This window comes from Taudactylus pleione, unplaced genomic scaffold (assembly GCF_031769625.1).
Source record: "Taudactylus pleione unplaced genomic scaffold, aTauple2 ptg000726l, whole genome shotgun sequence".
Lineage (NCBI taxonomy): Eukaryota > Metazoa > Chordata > Amphibia > Anura > Myobatrachidae > Taudactylus > Taudactylus pleione.
In genome coordinates this window covers 10,044,396-10,070,437 of record NW_028285128.1, presented here as the reverse complement: position 1 = coordinate 10,070,437, position 26,042 = coordinate 10,044,396, and the positions used below count along the sequence as shown (strand labels likewise).

General features: G+C 41.3%; 1 protein-coding gene across 3 annotated transcripts in view; it reads right to left on the bottom strand.

Moving 5' to 3' along the window:
• Window positions 1-25,562, bottom strand: part of SGSM3 (small G protein signaling modulator 3) — a 72,934-nt gene extending 47,372 nt beyond the window's left edge. The window contains exon 1 of one of the 3 annotated variants that reach the window (XM_088456868.1): window positions 25,437-25,562. The gene's annotated coding sequence lies outside the window, so the exon portion shown is untranslated. Of the gene's footprint in view, window positions 1-13,532; window positions 13,866-13,978; window positions 14,065-25,436 lie in introns of those variants that run through there. The other 2 variants (XM_088456870.1, XM_088456869.1) reach the window with 2 other exon arrangements.
• Window positions 25,563-26,042: the final 480 nt, after the last annotated feature.

Here is a 26,042-nt window from a genome sequence, read left to right as displayed (position 1 = left end):
GACATTATACCTTGGGTGAATAAAACAATCATACAGAGAGTATATACACAATTCTAAATTAATATAAAGAATTCTAATGAAAATTAAAATAAATTCTTCTTCATTGTTTATTCTCCACCTTTTCCACTAGTAGTTTGGTGGGAATCAGTATGACTGACTGCCGGACGTCAACCCGGCGGTTCAAATCCAGACGCCGGCAGCCCAAAGGGTGAACATCCCGACAGCGCAGGTAAATATACTATCCCTACCCCTCCTCCCACTAACCCTCGACGCCTATGATAAATCCCTTGCCGGGATTACAGTGTCGGGATTGAGACCGGTATAACTACATCCCGTTTGGTGGGGTGGCAGGATTCCTTGCTAAAAAGTACTTTTATGGAGAGTGGTAGATAGCTAAAAGGTGAAAACACACTTAAAAAAAAAAATACAAATACACAAAACCTGTATATTACTGCAGGCAGTGTTTCTTATGTGTTTTTTTTTTTTCATTTGTGTAGTTCGTGTTCTTCAATGCAATTTCCATTTTAAAACAGAACACTGTCTCATGACTTTATACCTACAATTTACAAGCTGCCTTTCACTCCCTGCATGCAGCATTAATGTATAGCAAATTCAAGGCTTCGGGGCTGCTGGCCAGAAATGGTAAAAGTATGTATAACAACAGTAAAAATACTGTTCTGTAGGCATCCCCTTTATTTCAATGTAGAGCGAGATCATACCTAAAATTAAGAGATGAGCGGTTCGGTTCTGCTCTGTTCGGAACTGAGAAACGTCATCTTATTGGCTATCTGGCTCTCACGTGTTTTGGATAAGCAACAAGATAAATCTGAACTTGCGCTAATTTGGCGAACAGAACCAAGTAGAACTGAACCACTCATCTCTACTAAAAATACTCAGACCATACATGAAGGGAATATAAAAAGCGATTTAAATATAAAGTTCAACAATTTAACTTGATTTATATTTGAACAATGCTGAGAAAAGTATATCAACAGTACTTGAAAAGTAATATCCAGGATGTTTGCTATAGAAATTAAGGTCACGGTCACATAGATGAGATAACATAATTTGATCAAGTTATGATTCTATGGTTTCGAACACGGGTTGAGTATGGATTTCCGCTGGTCAGAATACCGACAGCGGCATCCTGACAGTCAGAATCCCGACAGCCATAGGTAAGTATGCTAGCACTAACCCTAACCCACCCCGACGCATAAACTTAACCTCCCCCTCAACCTAACCCTTCCCTTAGTACCTGACCCTAACCAGCCCCCAACGGCCGATACTTACCTTCGGGATGCCGGTGGTCGGGATACTGGTGCCAGGATCCCGACGCTGTCAGGATTTCAGCGCTGGTATCTAGACCGTCGGCATCCCGCACGCCGGGATGCCTACAACATCCCTTCGAACACCGGAGTTTATATGCAATAAGAAACACACACACACTACAAACTACATTGGTTATTTAAGCATTCACAAGTACATTTAAGCAGGGTTTTTTTTATCATGCTTTAATCTCACGTCATTGCGTTTTCAATGAAATCTCACTGAAATAAATGAAACTTTCCAATTACAAAGATGCGCGTCAGACAAATTTCAATAGTATCAAGAAGCATAAAAAAAACCACAAAGACAATACAGACGGGGGCAGACATAGCCAAGGGACAAATGGCTTGTGTCGGTGCCAGGCAGCCGAAGACCATGTAGCAGCCCGGCACTGGCACATGGATAATAAATCAGGATCAACCCGGCACACTTCGGTCATATTTTTTTATGCTTTTTGTTACTATTTAAATAGTAAGAGATCAATGTGCCATCCTATTCCATCCCCTATGTTATCTAGGAGAACTGGGCAGTTGCTGTTATCACAGCATGAGAAATTAATGATTATGAGGTAATTGACTAAGGATGAGGGGATAGATAGATGAGGGGAGTTGATGACAATTATGAATGGGGGTTACTTATGATAAAGATAAGGGGAACAAGTAGAAGCAAGTCTGATGAGGAGGGGGTAACTGCGAGGAGAGAAGTGTGGTAGTTACTGCGGAGAGTGTAAAAGAGAGAGAGGTTAAGGTAAGGGGATTGACGGGGGAAAGGAACTCTGCATATTCTCTCCACACCATTTGTCAATCTTCTTCATCTCAGAGGATTGAGGAGGGGTATTATGTGGATGGAAGGAAGGGTCAAAGTACCAGCCTGCATGGCTCGCCTACAACATCATAAGTGCCAATCCACTACGCCCATACCAGAACTGTCTCAGGCTGAATAAGCCTTTTGTAGCCCACAAGCAGAATATGAGTAAAGTGATTAATAAATTGACTTAAAGATGCACCATCTCCTACACGTTACATTGTACTAACCCCGACCCTTTTCCCTAGCTAGTGATCCATGGGCAACAGCAGTATATAAAGGGGTCTACGTACTAAGCCTTGGAGAGAGATAAAATGAACGTAGATAAAGTACCAACCAATCAGCTCCTGTCACTTTACAGGCAGTGTTAGAAAAATGATAGTTAGGTGCCGATTGATTTGTACTATATCTCTCTCTGCGTCTTAGTATATAGACCCCAAAACCTTGAATAAAATTGATATTAACTTATTTCACTTAATAAAGTTTGTTTTTCTTCTTTGAATTAATAATTGTAGCTCACCATAACCACGCCACTTTTTTCACTTAAACCAGTTTTCAAATCCCTTGCTGCCTGGCTCATGTGCTACCTTATTCACGGAATTTGAAAGACAGGAAGGTACAAGTGAAAGACACTGGCGAGCTGCAGTGGTGCCTGTATAATTTACAAGAACATTTTGCTTTTTATAAATAATTATAATTTAAACAGTACTGCATTATTTAAAGATTATTATTATTATTAGCATTTATTTATATGGCGCCACAAGTGTTCCGCAGCACCTTACTAAGTACATAAACAACTAAGTAACCAGCGACTTACAATACAATACAATGCAGGACACGGACATGGATAATAAACATAGCTATTTATTAGCAACATTTACACCCACATAAGCAGCCAAGTGTTAGTTGCCCTAGTGGGGAGTAAGAGGGTAGAGGGCCCTGCTTGAAAGAGCTTACTTTCTAAAAGGGAGGGGCAGACAAACAGGTGTAACACAGATGGGGTAGGCGGGGAGGAAGGAAGATGTAGCAGCAAGTTAGGATGAGAGCTGGAAGGCTTTAATGAAGTAATGGGTCTTAAGAGCTTGTTTGAATGATTGTAGAGAGGTGCAGAGTCTGATGTGGAGAGGGAGGGAGTCCCACAGTTGGGGAGCAGCACGGGTAAAATCTAGGAGGCGAGAGTGAGAGGAAGTAATCAATTGGCATGAAAGGCGGCGTGTGAACGAAGAGGGTGGACAGAAGAGTGAAGGGAGATGAGATCACAGATCTAAATGGGAGAGGAAAGGGTGAGGGCTTTGTAAGTGAGTGTAAGAACCTTGAATTGGATTATGAAACTGAAGGGGAGCCAGTGGAGGCAGATATAGAGCGTTTGGAGAGGAAAATGAGCCGAGCAGCAGCATTGGAGGACAGACTGGAGAGGAGTGAGATGGGAATTGGGGAGGCCAGATAGGAGGAGGTTACAGTAGTCCAATCTGGAGATGACCAGTGAATGTATGAGGGTTTTGGTGGCATCCTGGGTGAGAAAGGAGTATTTCCAAGATCAGACGCTGAGATGGAAACGACATGACTTTGAGAGGTTCTGAATTTGTGGCTTGAAGGAGAGTCCAGGATGACAACGCACTTTGGGACGAGGTGAGATAGTTATGCCATCTATTGATAAAGAAATAGTGGGAAATGAGGTTATGTGGAAAAGTGAGAAGACGATCAGCTCATTCTTAGACATATTAAGTTTGAGAAATCATTGGGACATCCAGGAAGAAATGGCAGAGAGACAGTGGGAGACATGAGTCAGTAGAGAGGGTAAGATCAGGTGAGGAATCGTCAGCATAGAGATAATGGAGGTCAAAAGAGCGGACGAGTTTACCTAGAGAGGACGTATAGAGAGAGAATAGGAGAGGTCCAAGAACAGTACCTTGGGGAACACCTACTGTAAGAGGCTGTGGGAGGGAGGGGGGAGGGGGGGGGAGTTCGTGAGAGGGAACAGAGAAAGAACGGTCAGAGAGGTAGGAGGACAGCCAGGAGAGAGCAGTGTCACGTAGACCAAGGGAGTGAAGGATATGCAGCAGGAGAGGGTGTCAAAAGCAGCAGAGAGGTCAAGGAGAATGAGTAGAGAGTAGAGGCCCTTGGATTTGGCAGCAAGGAGGTCATTGCTGACTTTCGTGAGGGCAGTTTCAGTGGAGAGAACGGAAGCCGGACTGAAAAGGGTCAAGGAGGCAGTGGGAGAAAAGAAATGTGGCGAGGCGCTTGTAAACAATACAGTCACAAGGAGTTTGGAGGCAAAAGGTAGGAGAGAGAATGTTAGGATCAAGGGTAGGTTAATTATATATATAAATAATTTTTTTAAATTATTTATTTCATTTTCTTAGCGCTTCTGTTCTGGAAAAGCTATTTGAGGATCAGGTAACCCGAACATGGTGTACAATCATGATCCGTAATATATATATATAGGCTTCTCCAATAGTGGTTATCACTAGCAGTACCCCCATTATTACATAGGACAAAGGAAAAAATAAGTCCTTTTATCAAGAGCTTAATTCACCCTTTGATGAGTCAGCTTTTCTGATTTACCTAAAACCACTTATTATAGGCTCGTTGCTGTCGTGTTGCCCACGACAATAAAATATACTAGACAGCTTCTGAACATGGACGTAGCACAATGAATTTAAATTTTCACAGCCATTTACATGAGTCTATATTGCATTGTAGAATATTAACACTAGTGTGTATGTAGCCTAAGGGCACGATTCAATTCCACGCAAAGTAAATAGCGGCGGGAATGAGATCCCGGAGCTATTCAATACTGCGCGAACTTAGGTCGGGGAAGGCTCGTTCTCGCGCCTTAAACAGGGTGTTTAGGCGTGAGAACGAGCATTATCCGACTAAACTTCCCGGCGTGATGCTGTTTTCCCAGCGCTAAGGGCAGAAAACATCATCGTGCATGAACTTTTGTCGGATTTCTGCTCGCATCCTCGGAGGGATGCGAGAAGAAATCCTTAGTCGGGCTTACCAGCGCAAATGAATTGAATAGCTCTGGGAGCTGATTCCCGGCGCTATTCACTTTGCGTTGAATAGAATAGTTCCCTCTGAGGGCAATTCACATGTTTGGTGTGGCTGTCAAGTTCAACCTGAAACATTGCAAGTTTTTTCCTTATACTCCATAAAGGTGCGTAGATAAATTAGTAGTGTATGGTGATGTGCGCACTAGCACATTGCGAAGAATAGGCTGACCTTCCAACAAACAAAACTTAAGTCAAATTTCCTATATAATTATTTAGAAAAGTTGCATTGCCGTTATATATTATAAGGCATAGTACAGAACATAACCATGTCCCCTGTAACACTACAGGGGAAGTTGTTCCCCTGGAACAACTTACAAGAAACATCCATACTACCTGCAATGTTATATCCAGGATGTTAGATTAGAAACGCATCAGAATCAAGGTCACCAGATAGGGTAGACAGATTTACTTTATCAAAATACACCTTGAACCTGACTTTATAAAAAATATAAAACTGCCCAAATATGCCATGTCTTATTTGTCGGGATTCCGGCAGCGGCATTCTGAGTGCCGCGAATCCCGACTTCCGGCATAGTAACTACATCCCTTATTTCTTCGTGTCTAGTAGTCTTATTACTTCAGGTTTGCAGGTGACTGGAGCTGTACACTAGCCTTGTCCTCAGACCTTTAAATCCTCCATATAAAGCTTACAGACCATACACAAAATGGTTGGTCCAAAAAAAAAAAAAAAAATTTAATCCTCAGCCCATGAAGATTAATAAATATTATAAGGCTAAAACACGTTACAATATGCAAACCTCCAATGAAAGGCACAACCTGTACTGTTCTGGATAGGTGATTATATAACAGATCTATATCTAGTACACTTTCCCAGCATTCACTTTGGAGATCTATAACCGAGAACATTTCAGCCTTTCTTGGTGGGATCATCTGTAAAATAATTTACTTTGAGCATTTTACTTCTTTATACTGAATTCTGCTCACAGCATGGTAGGCAAAATGTTTTATAGGAATCATTGATTCTATTACAATGGAAAGGTGCATAGAAAAATACCTATATAGAACACAGATATTGGGCCACAATTGCTACGCATTCTATTCTTTTTAAGTCCTTAAAAGTGTAAAGGAGCATTAAACTTAAATTTAGAACGGCATCTACGACAGGGCTCGACAAATCCCGGGGGCCAGATCGTCATGGCTACCAGATTTTGCAGTGAGGGAGGAAGCAGATCCTCATCAGCTCTGGCAGACATTCGTGCCTATAGTATTGCGGTGTTCATATCATGCACAGGAGTGCATGTGCTGAGTGTCGCCTGCAGTGACTGCTGTGCCCGTGTCCGTCCCGGCCTGCGCTGATGACTCTTCTCCATCCTGGCCTGCTCTGATCCCTGCTGTCTGTCCCAGTCTACGCTGATCCTCCTGTACGTCCCAGCTGTCTAATGTCTCCTATCTCAGTCTGCATAGAGCTCTCCGGTAGTAAGGTCTATGCGTGGCCAGGGATTACGGGGCGGCTTCAGAGGGATAGTGGTGTGACCATGAGGGGGGGGGTGTTGTTGTACTTTCTGACACCATTATTTTATGTGAAATGTGGTCCGTTATTACTGGAGGGTGGAGCAGGGGAGCTGTGCAGAGCAGTGAGGGGACCTCCGTTTTACTGTATCCATTCAACTGTGACCATTTTGTGGACTAGTATAGTGTGTATAACAGTTGCATAACACACAGAGCTGTGCACCTCACTCACTCTTGTAATTTTTGGGGGGCACGGTGGTCTGGCTCCTACACTTTCATCCTGGCTCCTAGATTTTAGAAAAACTTGTCAAGCCCTGATGTACGAGGTATGTTGTCATACACGCGTGTCTGTGATAGTATGGGGACAGGAAGTGGTGATATCTCAGTTGGTGGAATTGTGCTGTAGATGTGGAGTCAAACTATATAAGCATGGAAAAGTCTAGCTGTTTTCCTAGTGTATCATTATAATTTTCTTCCTAATAGACATATGGCGCAGTCAGAAATAGAGAAGGGAACATTTGTTGTTGGTAAATAGGTCATCTTATTTAATTAATAAAAGTCAGCTGCTAGGAATGTAAAATAGTCTGACCTCAGAAACATAGCAATATGCAGCTTTCAACAGAATAAACAGAACCAAACGGCAGTGACAGGTAGGACAATACAGTTTTAGCTTATAACTACGTATAAGCAATGTTTGATATTGCATGGAATACCAGGATTTGTACATGATCAGATTTCCTCAAGTGTGTTTTGTTCAATGTTACTAGTCAATTTTATATTGAATGTTCCTAGAGTACTATGTGCACCCATAGATTGGTCAGGCTAAGTTTATGGAAGAGCTTTATAATGAACATAGTATAAATATGCAAAAACCCATGTGTATTGTATTAGGTCACATAAGGAGAACTGTTTTTGGCTATTTTTGATGCATTTTAAGCATCTTACATGCAATAAATAAAATACCTGTAAGAAAGAGAAAAGACAACTGAGAATCTGATTTCTGCATGGTCACAAATACAGGCCTGACAAATGTGCCCTACATACTTGAGTCATAGATAAGTAATCAGAGCAAATATATTTTTCAACAATTGACAAAAAATATAATTGGCAGCACAAATAAGGGTGGAGCATTATTACAATTTGTTGAAGGAATGACCCAGGGGGTTGCTAAAGACTGACTGGAGAAATCATGAAGAAATGAATACACTGAAATTTCCTTTGGTACATTTATAAAAACAAATTGCACAGAAAAACTGAACAAAAAAAAATAAAATAAATCAAATCAATGTAAAAAAACAAACAATAAAACACTGAATATTATACATCTCCCAAATTGCTTGAGTTGCTACCTCAGGTCTGAAGTGGCCAAGTGCCTTTTTTATCACAATTTATAATTAACTTTGTTAAATATTGTGTCGCAGTCAAACTCTGATTCCTTTTCAGATAAGACTAGAATAGAATCTTTATTGGCCAAGTATACAAACGTATACCCGGAATTTAGCTCCGGTTACTGAACACATATATAACAATTCACAGCCAATCATAAAAACACATACTACAGAGTTAAGCAAATCCTCCCATTCGTTTGCTGAATAACTAAAAGCCTTCAGATAAAAACTATTATAATGTCTGGAAATTTTTGCAGGCAGTATTCTATAACGCCTGCCTGACGGAAGTAGTTGAAACAGGGGACAACCAGGATGCGACTGATCCTTTACAATATTAATAGCCTGCTTCCTTACCCTAGACAGGAACAGCTCCTCAACTGAGGGGAGACCTACCCCAACAATCCTTTCCGCTGTTCTCACAACCCTTTGGAGCCTACACTTATCATTACCAGACGCTGAACCAAACCAGACTATAACCGAGGAACATAGCACCGACTCGATTATGGCAGTGTAAAAGAGAATCAGCAACTCACGGGGGTGATTAAACTTTTTAAGCTGCCGCAAAAAATACAATCTTTGCTGTGCTTTCTTGACAATAACATCGATGTTAGGCCCCCACTTAAGGTCTCGTGAAATTGTGGACTCCAGAAACTTAAAAGGAGTCAACAATAGCCACAGCATTTCCATCTATCACAAGTGGAGACACAGGGGCAGAACTCTTCCTAAAGTCCACAACCATCTCTGCTGTTTTGAGCTGATTCAACTCAAGGTTGTTCCTGCAACACCATGAGGCCAGCTGTGCCACCTCTTTCCTATATGCAGACTTATCCCCATCCTTAATCAAAGCAATAACAGTGGTATCGTCTGCGAATTTCAAAAACTTCACAGATTGCTCATAAGCACAACAGTCATTGGTATACAGAGAAAAAAGCATAGGGGAAAAGAAACACCCTTGGGGAACCCCTGTGCTGATCCACCGTGCACATGAAGTGACCTCCCCTGCTTTCACATACTGCTTCCTGTCAATAAATCTATAACCCACACACAAGTAGATACTGGAACCCCCAAATACATCAGTGTGGAGTACAATATCCCAGGGGACAATCGTGTTGAATGGCGAGCTAAAGTCAATGAACAGAAACCTTGCATAGGTACCAGGTAGGACAATATGTTGCAAAACATGATGCAGCCCCATATTGACCGCATCCTCCACGGACCTATTTGCCCGATAGGCAAACTGCAAGGAATCCAAACGAGGGCCTGCAGCCGCCTTCAGATGGTTCAATAGTAGGCGTTCAAAAGTTTTCATGACCACAGACGTCAAAGCGATCGGTCTGTAGTCATTCAAACTGAAAATGGCAGATTTCTTCGGGACAGGGACAATTGTGGAACATTTAAAACAGGACGGGACCACACAATTCCAAAGATCTATTAAAGATCCTTGTAAAACAGGTGCCAACTGCTCAGCACAGGCTTTCAGGACAGAGGGAGATATACCATCCGGACCAGATGCCTTTTGGGGCTTTAGCTGCCCGAATAGCTTAGCCACCTCCGCCTGACTTACCTGTAATCTAAAAGAGCAGGCCAGTCCTAACCCAATGTCACTATAAGGCAAACGGCAATAAAGAACTGAATATTTCCTGCACACTTTGCTCTATAAATAGGACAATCATCTGAATGCCACAATTGCTAGGGTTTAATTAACGATAAAACCATTATATACGGGCCATTGTGTATACTACTGTGTCAAAAGTCATATCATAGGTGCCTAGTATCATGTAGGACCTTCTCTAGCCCAGCGTAGTACAGCAACTCGACGTAGCATCGATCCCACAAGTGGATGGAAGACCTCTGGAAAGATGTTGACCCATGACGGCCGGATAGCTTCCCACAGGTCCCTGATATTTGTAGATGCAGGTTCTTGGGTGTGAATGGACCTCTCCACAATGAGCCATAGATGTTCTATTGGGGTCATGTCAGGCCAACATGGTGACCACAAAATTTGTTGGAACTCTCCAGAATGCTCCTCAAACCAATTCTGGACAACTTGGGACATTACCCTGCTGGATTATTCCATTGTTGTGGGGGTACATGAAGTCCATGAATGGCTGCAAACGGTCATCAGCGGTAAATGACGGGTTCATGAGACCAGCGGACCAAACACATGCTACGTGAACACCGCCCACTTCATTATGCACGGTGCCTTGTTGACAACTGGGGTCCATGGCCTCATGATATCTGCGCCACACCTGTACCCTATCATCAGCATGAAACTTGAACAGTAACTCATCGGACCACACCACATGTTGCCAATCCTCCAGGGTCAAATTAGCAATGTCACGAGCCCAGGTGAGTCGCTGTATCCGATGTCATAGTGTTAACATGGGCACTCTGGTGGGTCTTCTGCTCACATATCCCATGGAAGCTAAAGAACGCTGCACTGACCTGCTGGAAAAAAGTCTGGTACCTCCTGCATTACATGTGGATATGATTTGAGCCAGTGTCGCTTGTCTGTTACCACGGACAATTCTGGCCAGATGCCACTGGTTATGATCATAAAGCACCAGTGATCGGCCACTGCTCTGTCCATGGTGGGTGGTAATGCCTTCTGAGGAATGTTGAATGTCCACACAACTTCGGAAATGGAATCACATGTGTTCAAACTGACACACGAGATTTCAGATTACAAATGATGCAGGTTTGGGCATTTCCAAGATGTTACAGCATGGTGACACCACCTACCATTACCTTTACATACTGCTATCCCACGACTTTTGGCACTTTAGTGTATATTCTAGTACTTTACAGCCAGCTTCAGGACTGTTAAGCAATTTTTCTCTAGTATATTTGATATCATCTTCTAGATATGCCAGTTCGTACAGATGGAACTATAGGGAAGATGTATTAAGATGTCTATTTCCTCAGCGATGTGAGACACCTTGAATCAACAGAGAGGTGTTACAATAATACCCCTTTTCCACCAAAATTCTGGGTCTGACCCGGAGCTGGAACATAGGGCCTGATTCAGACCCGCTCGCGAGCGCTGAGCGCTCGCCAGCGGGTCGATGTTTGCCCAGTGCGCATGCGCGATACCCGGATAGCGACAGGCAAACCGTCGCTCCGGGTCTCGCACCAAAGGGGGCGTGCTGTCGATGGTGAGTGACAGCACGCCCCCTTTGGTGGGCGGGCCGGGGCTGCCCAGATGGAGGCATTCCCATGGGAACGCCTACCGTCTGGGCCGGCCCCACTGACATCACAAGTGATGGCAGTGGGAGTGCCTTCGGCTCTGATAGAGCCGAAAGCACTCCAGGGTTTGCGGCAACGAGACCCTACCACAAGGGTCTCGTCGCAAGCCCGATGGTCGCGATGGTCTTGACCATCGCGACCATCTTCCTGGCCGCTCGCTATAGCTGTGGGTGGTCACCCACAACTATACGAGCGGCCAGGAGGCCGCTCTAAAAATTAAGAAGGACAGCCCTGATTCAGAGCGAGCGCTCGGTCAGAGCGTCCGGCTCTGAGTCAGGGCCAGAGTTCCTATCTGGATCAGACCCAGAATTTAAAAAAGTGGACGCTTGGAGATGACGTCATCTCCAAGCGCCACTGAAGCCGGAACAATCGGCCGGCTAGCAGCGCACTCCAGGTCATCGTGACCCTGAGTGCGCTGTTCTCACAGCAGGGTTTCACGGACTACGCCCGTGTTAAACCCTGCTATTTACCTGGGTTGGATTGCTGGGTCACTCGACCCGGCGATCCAACCCTCTCCCCTTTTACACCAGGGAGCTGCCCGGGTTAACCCTGCATCAGAAATCCACTTTAAGCAGGGCTATGGGACTGATCGCAAGTGCCGGGCGTGCTGTAACGTCATCGCTCCTGGCACTTAGCTGCGTTAAGCAGCCACTCTTGCGGTAATACTTGCGCAACAAAACGTCCATCACTTAAATTAATTGAATAGCTCCAGGGAACTAAATTCCCCCTAACAATAAATCGCCTCCAATGTATTAATTGACAAAAAAACTACACTTTTCTTTGCTTGGTAAGTTACCATAACTAGCTATGGTGGCAGCGTTACAGCACAATCAGTTAGGCGCTGCTGTAGAAACCACTAATTCCTACACGTCAAGCTTTGTCTTACATACGGAAAAGCGAGAATAAACCACTTTTTTTTGCTGAAAAATGAGTGATCACGGTTTGATACATCTGCACCTATGATCCTGATCCATAAAAGACTGTTCTTGTCTAATGTAGTATTTCACCTACAGCTTCCTTGATTGTATAGTGATATTTGATATGTGTATATTCTACCATTATAATTATTAAACAAGCAAATTCCACAACGCTTTACAGCCGGGAACAAGCACAAGTAATAAAAGGAGACTGAGAATTATCAAACAAGACAGGGGTATATTTACTAAAGTGTGGGTTTTTAGAAGGGGAGATGTTGCCCATAGCAACCAATCAGTTTCTAATTAACATTTATCTAGCACCTTCTAGAAGATAATAGCTAGTATCTGATTGGTTGCTAAGGTCAACATCTCCACTTTTAAAAACCCACACTTTAGTAAATATACCCCAAAGTGGTGAGAGGGCTCTGCCTATAAGTATACAATCTACATAAACATGAATAGAAAAGATAGCAAAGGAATAACTAAGAGCCAGAGGATGAGAAATGTAGATTGGCCTGAAACACTGGAAGTTTATATTGTCGTCTTTCTGAAAGGTAAGGCGTTAAGCATTATTCAGCTATAAAATGACAAAAAGGCATCTTGAAAGGGGTCAGACTGGTTTTTCTTGCTGGTCTGCCATCTCCTTGGAAACCTCTCTGTAAATGTAGAGGGAAGGAGGTGTGGGAGACATAAAGCAGAATATAATCTTTCCCCATTTATCTCCTGTTGACTGTGAATCCACAGACCTCTCGACCAGCAATGTACTTGGTGTACAGATTAGAGGACAAGCAGGAGAGAGAGAGTGTTTTGGCATTTACAGGCACTTTATCTACATGGAGATCAGCCAGAGCCTTCTATTGTGAGCTGAACTAAATTTAAGAGAGAGAGGTGGAAAACATGGATCTAGGAAATATTACAGAACAACAATAAACAGTTTGCAAATCCCACATCTTGATTGATTATTGATCTATTATAGTATGATATATTTGAAGAATATAGCACGTTGTAAAGCAAGCTGGTCCGTTAGCCATTGTCCTTGTAATAAGAACTTCTATCAATTTTCCCAGATTAATGGCATGAAAATATCAGACATTTTTGTGTAATATTCATTTGTATCAAACAGTTGGACAAATACACTTATAAGTCCTGGCATTATGCACACACCAATTAGAAAACCTTTATTTCCGTGCCTGTTTAACTTATGTGGGTTAAACGGAGTGCCTCAATTGAAAGTAGAAATAGTATGTATAGCAATATATGAACGGAGAAGGTGTCACAGGACCAGTAAAGCTGCAATGACACAACGTAAACATTCATTAACATACCTAAAAGTATTAGTCTTTACTTTGATCTGTGCTGCAAGACGAGATGGAGTATTCTCAGCCTGTACACGCAGTTACCAATCTCTCTGTGTGTCTAGTCACTGACGTGTCACTAACAGCACCTCACACATACACACGGGGCAGGTGCGGCTCTGGAGAGTTAAAGAACACCAGTATTGCATTTATCCCCCTCTGTTCCTAGGCACGTTAGACAGCTTAGAATGCCTGTGCACTTATCCAATAGCCTTTAAATATCAAGCACCAGAAAGCAGAACACCTTGGTTGAGCTCAATTTTCTGTTCCTCCATCCACAAAGATTTGTGTAGTCAAGAGCACACAAAAAGCCAACAGGTGCATGGGAGCACACAGCTGCCTAAAGGATCTCTACATATGGGAGGAAGCAGAAGAAATAGGATCCTTTTTTCTTACTGCTTCAGATCTTGACTCACCGCTGCTGGGGGCTGGGGATCCCCTTTTACCATAGATGTTTCTTGCCTCCCACCCTTTTCCTTTTGCTGCTGTTCGCCCAATAACACAGGAACAAATTCCCTGATCTGCACATCCTGCTGCGCTGCTAGTATTTGCTCTCCCAGATCTCCACCCTCCCCCTCACATTACAAAAACCTACAGCTATTTGGAATCAGCTTATTTATCATAGCTGGGTGGCACACCAGAAGCCCTATTAACATAGTTACTCCATTTGTGAGAGAGGCTGCAGATATTGCAGGCTATAATCCAGTGTAACAACCCTCCCATTGCTTTCAGCACTGAACTGGCTCCTTTGTATTTGTTATTTCAGTCATTAAAGGTTCGTTCGCAGACGGTTCAACATATGGAACAGTCTGAAGTTTAGAGCTTAATTTGATAAATACTGTTGATTGTGAGGAATCATACTCTCTCTACATTATGGTTACCATGTTAACTGTTTGACAGGTGTTGGAAAAATACTTGGGAGTTAAACATATATCTCAGAACAAACAAAAAGAAAAAAAAATTAAACTATGTCTTGCTCGTGTAACACCTGTCAGGTAATACCCAGAAACCCTCCCTCGGGCATAACCTCTGTAGTTCAACCTGTTGCGAGTAAAAGCTAAGTTGCATACAAGTAATACATTTCCCAGACCCTCCGGGCAACTCAGTGCTAAACCTTTAGAATTTCAATACCCACTAGACAAGTAATAGGGGCCATAGTTTTATTCCAAGCAGAATTTGTCTAAAGAGCTGACCAAAAACGTCCAGTAACCCTTTTACTGCCAAGTGAACACACAGGAGAATACACAAATTCAGTAGCTCTCAGTTCTGTCCCTGTTCTGTGATCTCTTCCATTTCATTTTATTATCTGAAAATTATTATTTAAAATTAATAGATTGGGCTTCTTGGCAAAACTATTCTATATATGTACCGATTCTACTTTTCTATATCATAAAGGTAATTATTATTATTTTTTTATATTGGTTTTATTGAAGCAAGACATATCATTACATCATAAAGACTTGTACAATAGTGTCACAATAATGACAAAATAACAATGAATAATTTTTCTTCAATCTTTCAAGGAAGACCAATCACAGCATTGTAAACATTCAAAAGTTATAAAGTGTAGTTCACACACTGAAACAATATATTTTTAATACATGTTCACTTAGAAAGTGAACAATGAATGAGATGTGTCACCTGCTCCCCGGATTATAAAATATATAGATAAAAGCGTATACTCCTATATATCAATTGGGGGGATCGCCCTCCAGCAATCTCAGTCAATACCATGATGTCAGATGTAAGCAATTGTGAATATTTCTCTGCATAGAGAGAGGCAGGGATCCAATGTATCTTACCAAAACATCCAAAAAAAAATAAAATAAAAAAAAACACCCACTAGTTTCCCTTTCTCAAACATGGGGCACGATTCAACTAAAAGCGAAGTGAATAGTGCCGGGAATGAGCTCTCGGAGATATTCAATTCGACAAGAAAGCAAGGTCGGGGAAGGCTCGTTCTCACACCTTAAACAGGGTGTTTAGGCGCAAGAACGGGCATTCTCCGACTAAACTTCCCGGCACGATGCTGTTTTTCGCGTCGGGAAGTTTAGTCGGGATGCGAGAAGAAATCCTTATCTGGCTTAGCAGCGCATATGAATTTAATAGCTCCGGGAGCCGATTCCCGGTGCTATTCACTTTGAGTTGAATAGAATCGTGCCCATGGTCTCCACTCAGTCCATCCAGAAGATGTGGTAAAGTTTCTCTTTATATAAATTAAATACAGGTGGGCCTGGGTTTACCCAATTTTGAAGTATGGTTTTCTTGGCTGCAGAGCTTATAGCCAACAAAAACGTTCTACCTCCCCTAGAGACACGTAGGGATTTAGGTGGAAACAGTGGGAAAATGAACGAACCACTGTGCCATTCCTGTTTAAGAAGCACGGAGACACATAAGAAGAGATAGCTTTCCGACAAATAGGCCCCCGCCTCAATAAGTTATCAAAAGATCATGCTGGGATGTATAACACCACAGCAGCTGGAGGGTCACAAGATCAATACAAGTTTTATAAATAGAATAAAAGTGCCTGCATTTATCCCAAACATATTGTCAGGACAGTCAATGGCAATAACTGCAATGTTACCCACTCACCAGGCCAGCTTCAGTAGTTTTGCACATGCATGCTCTCAGTTCCACCATTTTTCTTTATCATTAAAGTATTAAAAAAAATTATACATTTATTTATGAAAGTTTTAAATATAACAATTATAAAAGTGCTTTATTGTAAAGGTGCCCACACACATACCGATGTGATCTCAATCACACGATGTGTACGATTTCCCCCTGAACTCTCCCTGGGAGCTCCCTGGCAGTCCTGCACACGATTTGGTCCGAAAACGTTGCCAATTGGACACACTATCTATCGTGCCTCCTAACTACTCCAGTACATCCTGACTTGAGATTGTCAGATCTGCCATGTTGTAAGATGCGATCTGCGACCTGTGGGGACGCGCATCGCATCATGAGTGAGTACTCATGATTTCTTCACGATTTGGCCATATTTTACACGATCTGTCGTTCCAATGCGTCGGAATCGGCCAGATCGGGTAAAATATCGCTATGTGTGTGGGCACCTTAAGACATTAGCATTTTTTTTTTTTTTATTTGTTCTGTTGGATGCCATCCTGAGATAACAGAACAAGTAAATCGGTAAACTATGTACCGCATCGACGCTTGATAATTGTGCTTCCCCATTCAGAGGTGTGATTGATTTTAGACATCACTAACCCCTTTGATGTATGTGCAGGCAAGAAAATCACCCTATTGCAAGTCACACTGTAATTGGGCTCTTACCCTTTATTAAATAGACAATATGTCTCCATTTGTTCTCGCTGACAGACCCATTTTATACGGTCTCTAACTGATAAACACAGACATTCACATTTATTATAAAACTGCACTAAGTAGGACAAATACGAGTGAATGGTGCTGTGACCTGCTACGTTTTGCCTGCCTTGTTCTTTATGGAACACTGCACAGTTCCAACATCAGGCTAGCTATGATAATTAAAATGTTCTTATTTATGAACTAATTGTACAAAAGGTACAGATGTGTCCTGCTACATATTTGCCTCCAAGCAGCAAACATGCGCATGTATCACATTATGCAATTTGCAGCGCACGCATGTGACAGTACAACAGGCGCGGCAGCGTTTGCTCCATGCAATTGTATGGGTCAAGGGAGCAAACATGATGCACAAGCCCATTCTCGGGCACGTGGCAAAGATGTAGACGGGCACATCTGTATAAGTGGCAGGAATGACTGAATGTGACCCAGAGTGAAATACAAACCCTGAGGTCAATGAAAAAAATGGCACGATATAGTAATTAAACCCTCAGATAAGGGGGGCAACATCATAATTTGGCCCACGGACATGTATGTCAAAGAAGCTATGCGACAATTAGTAGATGTAAAATGCTATAAAAGGATACTTTTCAATCCTACGGATAACTCTAATATCATTTAAATCTGATACTGAAGAAGGCCTTAGCCAATGGGACAATTCTCAAACAGGAAGATGATTACCTCTCAACACCATATCCCAAAACACCTACCTTTTACTTACTGCCGAAAATACATAAAAATCTAAGGGAACCTCCAGGAAGACCCATTGTTTCGGGAATTGGAGGGATCTCAGAAAAGTTAGGGAGGTTTGTAGATCTCCACCTAAGACATCATGTGTTGAGCTTACCCTCATACATCCAAGATGCAGCAGATGTACTACGCAAGCTACATGACATAAAACTAGATGAACATCAGATATTAGTGACCCTGGATGTCGAATCCCTATATACGAGCATCTAACATAAGCTTGGACTCCATGCGGTCAAATATTTCCTCATGATGGAAGGATTTAATAAGGTTCATTAATTTATCTTGGAACTTCTCGAATTTATACTTACGAAAAACAATTTTACTTTTGGAGATCACCACTATCTACAAATAAGAGGTACGGCAATGGGGGCAGCGTGTGCTCCCACATACGCAAACCTCTTTCTTGGGTGGTGGGAGAGAGAAACAGTATTCCATGTGGATAATGAGAACCTTACTAAATATATCTCTGCATGGTGGAGATATATAGATGATATCGTGATGATTTGGGAAGGTGATGAAGAATCTTTGATGACATTTATCAATAAACTTAATAACTCGATAAATTTGAAATTGACGCACTATGTCAGTCACCAATCAGTACCAATCCTTGATCTCACAATCTATAAAGATCCCACAGGCCTAGTCCAAACGGAATTATTCCGAAAGGATACAGCAACTAACAATCTCCTACACCAGACAAGTTCACATTTTCCACCAACCATAGAAAACTTGCCCAAAGGGGAATTTCGTAGATTGAGACGCAATTGCTCTGATAAAACAATATTTGAAAAGAAAAGCTGTGAACTTGCTGAAAGACTCCTTGAAAGAGGTTACAACAAGCGCTCTATCAGAAGAGCTAAAAAACTTACGGCAGGCATCCCGAGAGAATTGCTTATATTTCCAAGAAAAGATAATATTGAAAAAATGGACAAACTACACTTTGTGGGTGATTTCTGTCACGAGTGGAGGGAGATACAGAATATTGTGCAAAAACATTGGCACACACTCCATTTGGACAAAGATCTATCCAAAATTTTGGAGAACAAAGTCTCCATGAGTTGGAGACGTTCAAGAAACTTAAGAGATGAATTGGTAAAGAGCCATTTTATTAAGAATCCACCAAGAGAAACTAAACTCACATGTACCTTTCCATGTGGCACATGCAAAGCATGCCAATTTATCTTAAAAACAAATAAAGTGGAAGATAAATTTGGCCAGAATATTCCAATTAGGAACTTCATGAATTGCAATGCAGTGGGATTAATCTACTGTATCACGTGTAACTGCAACATGAAATACGTTGGAATGATATCTCGTGCCTTTAAACATCGTATACTTGAGCATATTGGTTCAATCAAAAATGCCTCCACGGATTTGAGCAAACATATATCATCAAAGGTCGAATAAAGAATTTAAGATCTTTGGTCTGGAAAAAGTGAAGTTAGGAATATGTGGGGGTGAACTAACTCAAGAATTACTGAAAAGAGAAAGTGCCTGGACCTTCAAACTTGGATCACTGACACCAGATGGACTCAATGAATACATTAATTATAATGTATTCCTATGAGGACATATACTTACACAGTAGCCGAATACATCCTTAATAGACTTCAATTTGTGAGTTCGATTAGTACTTTATACTTTATCTGGATAAGACTTCATTCACTTTTCCTTTTGTGAGAACACTTCTTGATATCTCACTATACATCACTTACCACTAGCTTTCTCACTATCTTTTTTCATGTTTATGTAAATCAACATACTCATTTTATTATAAATTTTTTTTTTTACTAATTCAATACTCATTTTCTGGGTTGCTTCCTCACTTATTCCTTTTTTTCTCTCACTTGACTACACTAATATTAATTTATTAGTTTGACACACATCCTGGTTTCCAACTGATGAGACATACACTACCTAGGGGTAATATTGTTTCACTCACACCTTATTCTCATTCAGTTTCTTACACTATATACAATAGATTATGAATCCATCCATCTTTTTAAATATCGCTTATCCTTCAGCAGACTTTGCATACATGCTACGGCTGTACATATATGATTATACTAACACTGTATACATACATATGTGGGGTCATAAAATAGATAGCTTCAATATGTGTGTATTTATAGCTACAGTTGACCAGAATCTAATACATAATTCTCTCATTTTTTGACTAGAGTACTTAGGTTCTCCCAATCTCTTTCGACTAGTGGAGAGTAGTCAGAGATATGTGTCATGGACAATCCCTGACCTTCACCGTATACACACACATATGCCACGACAGATTACCTTATATCTGAATCCAGTGGCATTACTCTTACTTGGTATTGTGATCTTAAGCATACGATTACGCAGGAGGGGGATGTTTATATTGCACTGCAATGCTGTTGCAACAGAGCAAACTCATTCGGCAGTACTGTCATAATTGCAGCTTCTTCAACCTTATTTCTAAATCACCTCATGCATGGCCCGAATGCTCACTTTTCATCAATATCGGACGATACATGATTAGCAGCAGCACGGGTTTCCGCCCGTGAGGATTTATTTTATTGTTCTTCTTCTCTTAATCCTGAGCACTCTCATTACAGATTTTCAGGGAAATTTCCTGCAATTTACTTATCAGGATCTATCCTGCTGATACAATGTAACAGTAGGTGCTCATCTTACTTATTCCTTTCCCTACTATGCTGAGTTTGTACGCTCACATGCCATCCTATGATACACGATGACATGCAGCAGCTGCAGTCATAGGCGATCTGTAGGGATATTCTATCCTATTTCCTTCCTTCACCTCATATGCTTTGTATTTGTTTTAAATATAAACATCAGCATGAGCTATTAACACTCACCAGTTGAATTAATATGCAAGTTAAATACATTATATATATATATATATATATACACACACACACACACACATAGCCAGACAGACTCCTCATATGTTTGTGTGTTTGTCTGCTTTATAAATGTGAAAAAGTACTATTAGGATTATTCTAATTGACTCTACCTATGACCTTTCAGCAATCTTCCCTATTTTACTTCTCTCCAATAATCCCTTATTCTGGTTAGGTTTGTGTTGAAAGAGTTACTCTCATACCATTCCTTATAAATTAATATACTCTACCTAGAAACTGCACTTAGTATGTCCAAAATAGCGCTGACATGCATCTAACCTAGCGGCTATCCTTACCATACTCCGTTTCCCTAGTAGTGTTTACATCATGTGACCTAGCCATCCAATAGGCAGTAAGATAACATTAGGAACACATCATGTATCCCGGATAACCAATGGACAATCCCCTTTCACTTCTCATCAGACCGGGAGCAATTCCCGGCGACTAGTATTTAAATAGAGAGCAGAGACTCTCTAGTCATGTGCTGGTGACCAAGCTCAATAGGCGAAATGCGCGTCCCGATTTCTACAGGCAGTGCAGCGGTGATGGATGGACTATATCGGCGGGTGCACACGGCGACCTCCACTTCCTTCTCACTTATCTTCTAAAAGGGTAAAATGTATCTTCCCCACATGGGACTCCTTATACGCTCATAGCCCATGTGTCATACCCTATGCTGGATTACCTCAGCGTGGATAGTATTGTATTACACATACACAAGATGCTCTATGTTATTTTCATGAATCCACTTGTACACATGTGTGGCTTGTGACTAGCGTACTATTTCACCACTCAAGGGTAATTTTCTTTATATGTGTTCTGTTTTATATATTTTGGAATTGTGAACAGTGGACCACCCCTGTTTTTTCTAACAAGATTTTGGAGGCGCCAAGATAGGCATACATACAAAAGTGATGAGAAATTTCTTTAGCTCAACGTATATTGACAAAGGTCTCTCTTTATATATACAATCTTATGTGTGAAGTATGTTGCAGTCATATATGCATATATCTCCTGAGGGTGTGTATAGCACATATTATTGTGCATAAGATTTACCTTTACCACTACGACTAATTCTGTATAAATTGTGTGATCAAAATAATATTCAATTTTTTTGTTTTTTCTCTCTGTCACACAAAATTTGGGAGTCCTGCACAGTTGATAATACTCCTACTATTAATGGAATGTACCCTGCAGGAGAATTCCTATTCTCAAAGTATAATGAAGAACATTTTCGCCATTCTTTGGTGATAGAACCATTTATGTGTATGTTTGTGTCATATATCTGTATGTCTAGTTTTAAGTCCCATTCACTGAGTGTACCCCTCCATTTACCCCAAGGTACCATAATTTTAGATTATAAAATAAAAGTTATATTTTAATTTAAACTATTTGATACAAGAGTGCCCCACAAAAAGAGCCTTCTTCTTTCCTTTCCTTTTGTCTATGACTGAATGTGAGCCTGGGCAAGTTGCCATGGTTTTCTGCATTTTTGTAACATAATCTACTTGGAATATGTAAAAGTAAAAAACAAATAAGGATATAGGTCCATATTTACCCCAATATTAGATTGGTTTAGGATCGATGGTGATATAGCAAGTGGCCACCGATGGTTACCAACTATGCAATGGATGACCATCGATTGTTTCACCAACCGATGGTCATCCCTGTTCTTTGACTGACTGGCCCCTTGTCCAATATGAACCTGGGGGATGGGGTTTCGTGGATGCCTGAGGAGGAGCTATACTTCATGCCCCGGCACCTTGTAAAAAAAAAACATTTGGTTATGCTGTGCCATCGGTGGAGGGAAACCACCTGGTTCTGCCCATTGATGGTAAAAGCATTAAACATCGGCCATAAACCATCAATGATCATGAATCATCAATGGTCGATGGCCATCTCTAGTTTGGGACCTACAGAAAAAAAACAACCATCCCATGATTACATAAGCAAAATGGTATTTACTTGCGCATGAAAAATATTATAGGGTCTATTCAGCAATAATTTTTTTACTTAAAAACCTGCAGAAACTGTAATTCCTGCATTTTTAAAGTATTTCCACTATTCGGCAATGGGTTAATGGAGAAGATAATGCAATTATCTTCTCCATTAATTCCCATATCGCAGAGTATCGTACTGTAGGGAGCAAGCCATTGCCCTCTACAGTGCTTTAACACTTTTTGGTATCTAGCAAAGCAAAAAGCGTTAAATTACTCTAAAAAATCTTTACTGTACATAACGCCATCTCAGAATGGCATTATATGAAGAAAATCCTTAATTATCCCGAAAACTGCAGGGACAGAGGGAAATTTTCACATAAGTCCCTGCAGGATCTTGAAACTCCGCCCTAGTCTTTGCGGTGACCACGGAGTGCAAGTCCATCTCCAGCCTGTCAAAACGCTCTAAATTGATTGAAATGTGTACACAGGCTTTATATTAGTCTGTATACATTTATATTTATGTGCTTTTAGATTTAAAATGTATATATACATTTTAAATCTAAAAGCGCATCATATAAATGTATACAGACTAATTCAAAGTCTGTGTACACATTTCAATCAGTTTAGAGAGTTTTGACAGGCTGGAGTGGGACAAGCTGGCCATCCACTATACCAGAGGTTCCCAAACTCTGCCATTACAGTCCAGGTTTTAAGGCTATCCATGCTTGAGTCCATCAAATTGACTGAGGTACTAATTAAGTCACCTGTGCTCAGGGATGGATATCCTTAAAATATGGACTGCAATGGCAGAGTTTGGGAACCTCTGCACTATGCAATATCAGATATCTGTCCAATCTGGCTGGTTGGAATGAAAACCTGGTAATGTATGGGAGCAAATGACAATCGTCCATTTGCTCACAAACACTGGAAAACAGACAAAAATGGCCGTTCAGACAAATTGGTTACAACACACAAATGTAACCAATTTTAACAATTTTTTTTTGTTCTTTTTTCAGTGTTTAAAACCATATGACCAACTGTCATTTGCTCCCATACATTACCAGGTTTTCATTCCAACCAGCCAGAATGGACAGATATCCGACAGAAAATTGTATAGTGGATGGCCAGCTTTACACTCAGCAGTCACCGCAAATTAGGGACGGCGTCTATTCGCAAGCACATGACTGAGCATGCCCAGAAGAAGAAACGCAAGGTTTTGTTTTTTTGGAATCCTGAAAACAGTGCCTTCTGCAACATCGCAGGGACAGTGTGTTCATGCAACCACTGCCCCGAATAGCAGCCATCAAATTTAATAATTGATAATAAATCATGACGATGTTACCCGATAATATTCTAGGCAACATCATCACTGTTGCAGAACAGAGCCTTATATGGCGCATTGTATTCAGGTTGTAATGGTACAGGATAAATGCCAGAAGAAAATGCCTTTTGTAATAGGAGTTAAAAGAAATGTAACAAAAACCCATCTTGATAAAGATCTAGGCAAATCATTTGTATTAAAAAGACTGATAAAAATTAACCTGGCATTTATAAACCAGTGAAGTAAGTCAATATCAAGCATAACAACAGTATTGTATAAGACAGATGGCCATTCAGCCCACTGCAACACAGCCTTCACTGAAGCTGAAAGGAGACCAGGAACAGAGTGATTAGAGCTGTGAGTCACAGACCCACGTCAGGGCAGAAGCTCCTTCGCCATCACGCGTCAGGACAGTGGTTTCCATTAACACATCCACTACCAAGAAGGGTCCTGATCAGCAACTCAAAAGTGTAAACAGGGATGAGGAAGACGCAGGAGCTCAGGGCACAGACGATGATACATCACATTGGAAAGGAATATCTGGCAGGAGGGACCAGAATAATAATAATAATAATAATAATAATAATAATAATAATTAATAATAAAGGGAGGTAAAATAAGACCTGTCACAAATGTAATGGACAATGGGGTTGGCAACGTTTGTGTACAATTAAAGTGCAATTCTCAGCATGGTGACATAACATGAAATATGCACAGGGCATAGTGCATGATAAATAGGGGTCTTGTCAACTTATTATTGATCATGTATGATGATGACAAACAAACTCCATGCCTAGGGTGCAGCTATTCCAAGCTATACCTCTTTGTTCTATAAGAAAACTTTGAAAATATACCAGAAACATAATCTATTTATTACACATCCTCTGCCCAATGCAATCAAGTAATTTTCCCCAAATTAATCAATGTATTATGCATCCTCTGCCGCATGCAATCATGTGCACGGCATTTCCCCAATTGTACCCCAAACTTGATCCATTTATAATGCATCCTCTGCTGCATACAATCATGTGCACGGCATTTTCCCAATTGTACCCCAAACTTGATCCATTTATAATGCATCCTCTGCCGCATGCCTTTTGCTGCTATGGAATGGGTAGGAAAATCCTATCTTTGCTCTAAGTCTAGTGTCAGATACTACTAAGGGGTTACCTGCAAGCCTATTTGTGTAACAGAAATCTTCACAGATACAGTCAATCAATACTGAGAAATGAGCAGCAGTACACTCTCTCTCACTATACCCATCCACTGGATGCTCCAATTTAATGTATATAGTTGCAATTCCCAAATATGATAGTTTCAAAATGTCTGCCTAAATGTATACTGACAGATCTAGGTAATTTGCAGATGATACAACTACTAGTCTATGCGAGAGAGATCAGGCTGCATATACTGTCCCATACTACAGTTACCGAGTCTCAGCATCATTGTCAGCATTCATTACACTGATCCTGCCGGCGCTGGCCCTATGTATCATCCTTGCAGACACCTATAGCAGCCCATGACCTGATCACTGCCTCCGATGCAAACACCCCACTATCACCAGCGCTCTTTCTGTCACTGACACCCATGTGCACGTACAAGGGCGGCCCCGGCTACTCACCTCTCTCCGGTTATCTCCTCTCTCTCCCGGAGCTGCAGCGTTCTCCCCGGCAGTGTCAGGCAGCGACTCAGCTGCGTCACAGGTGCGCATGTGCGCCTCCTACACTCCTAAGCCCGCTGTCCTCACTGCGCCTGCGCCATATACTCAGCTAGCAGGGAGATGTAGTCTTTTTATTTCTTTTGAATGGATATTTAAATTATTTTCAGTGCATTACATAGCATTAGAGCGCAACGTTGTTATGTAGAAGGAAGGGAAGCGCAAACTTATATTGTACGTGTTTATTTTACTTCCAGATTAAATGACCCAACCAGAGCAAAAATAACTTTATGGTACACTTCAGACCTTTATGAGTGTTCAACTTTGTTAACACTAGAAATAGATACATTGAAACGTTCACTGTCAGTCTGAAATACTGCATTTTGCACTGTTTATTAAAGAGAGAGAGAGATCATTTATCATATTTGCTGTGTATTCCTCGAAAACACCTGTTTTCAGGGGATACCCGCAAAATGAAGTATCCCCAGATGTATTGTGGAGGGTTCGCAGCAGATATCTGACTGCTACTCTCCCTCCATTTCTGCAAGCACCGCAAACCCCATAGTTTTC